The sequence below is a fragment of the Cebus imitator genome, unplaced genomic scaffold (genome assembly GCF_001604975.1).
Source record: "Cebus imitator isolate Cc_AM_T3 unplaced genomic scaffold, Cebus_imitator-1.0 Scaffold28, whole genome shotgun sequence".
In the NCBI taxonomy this organism is placed as follows: domain Eukaryota; kingdom Metazoa; phylum Chordata; class Mammalia; order Primates; family Cebidae; genus Cebus; species Cebus imitator.
This window is the reverse complement of record NW_016107343.1, coordinates 10,769,456-10,771,211: the sequence shown is the minus strand read 5'-3', so window position 1 is coordinate 10,771,211 and position 1,756 is coordinate 10,769,456.

Sequence of the window (1,756 nt, the reverse complement as noted above, 5' to 3'; positions counted from 1 at the left end):
ACCTCAGGTGATCCATCCGCCTCAGCCTCCCAAAATGCCGGGATTACAGGTGTGGGCCACCATGCGCGGCCTCTGTCTTTTTTTTGAAGACCAAGTTTCACTCTTGTTGCCCAGGTTCAAGTGCAATGGCGCAATCTCGGCTCACCGAAATCTCTGCCTCCCGGGTTCAAGCAATTCTCCTGCCTCAGCCTCCCAAGTAGCTGGGATTACAGACATGTGCCACCATGCCTGGCTAATTTTGTATTTTCAGTAGAGACAGGGTTTCTCCATGTGGTCAGGCTGGTCTCGAACTCTCAACCTCAGGTGATCTGCCCACCTCAGCTTCCCAAAGTGCTGAGATTACAGGAGTGAGCCACTGTGCCCAGCCTCTCTATTATTTTTTATATCTTGTTTTTGTTACCACTCCTGGATGGAAAAGTAAGTCATAAAAAAGGAAAACTCAGTGAGTTTGGCTACTTGCAAGCAGCTCTGACAAAGATTTCAATTAGTAAAACAACTTAAAAATTAGGGCCAGGCACAGTGGCTCATGCCTGTAAACCTAGCTTTGGGAGGCCAAAGCAGGAGGATCACTGGAGTCCAGGAGTTCAAGACCAGCCTGGGCAACATAGTAAGACCCCAACTCTGATTTAAAAAAAAAAAAAAAAAATTCTTTGTTTTTTCGTTACTGTTTTCTATGAGAAATAATTTGGTTCAAAAAAATTCTTAAAAATGAAGCTGCTCTGTTAAAATTTCAACTTTAAAAAGTTAATAAAGAGCACTTTTTTTTCTTTTTTATTATTATTTATAAGACGGGTTTTCACCACGTTGGTCAGGCTGTTCTTGAACTCCCGACCTCAGGTGATCCGCCCGCCTTGGCCTCCAAAGTGCTTGGATTACAGATGTGAGCCACCACACCCCGCCTAGGAGCACTTTTTTTTTTTTTAATAGACAGGTTCTCACTCTGTCGCCCAGGCTGGAGCACAGGGGCACAATCACGGCTCACTGCAGCCTCAACTTCTCAGGCTCAGGCATCCTCCCACCTCAGCCTCCGGAGTACCTGGGACTACAGGCACACGCCACCATGTCCAGCTAATTTTCATATTTTTTCGTAGAGATGGGGTCTCCTTATGTTGCCCAGGTTGGCCTTGAACTCCTGGGCTCAAGCCATCTGCCAACCTTGGCCTCCCAAAGTGCTGGGATTACAGTGCCTGGCCAAGAGCACATTATATAGAGCACCTCCTCTCCACAGTTCAGGGGCTAAACAAGAGACTTTAAGAGTTTTAAAGTAGAAAGCAATCTAGCCTGAGCTAGAAGCATAAGCTGTGGAATAAAATACAATTTTGAAAACTTCAGGGTCAGCTAGGGATCTTAACCAAGACCCATTTGAGCCTCAATTTCTTTATCTGAAAATGGGGACAATATGATCTGCCTAAAATAGTTGTGAGGGTCATGTAAGAAATATACGTCAAATACTTAGCATGGTGCCCTGCATAAAGCATTGAATAAATCATCAATGGCAAAGGCTCTACTACCAGAAATATATTACAATAGGCCTGAGAATGTTCTAAAGCATATAATCTGGTTAGGAAGGCAAAGCATGATGCAGAAAAAAGACAAGTATGCTATTCTCAAGTTGCAATAATTTATACATAGCTGCAATTAGAAATCAAAATATTAATAACAGCTTGCATCATTCTGGTTTCAAATTTCCCTGATGCAATGCAGCACATATACTCAAGTATTTGGGCAATCAGGGAATACATATATTGTATCTTTT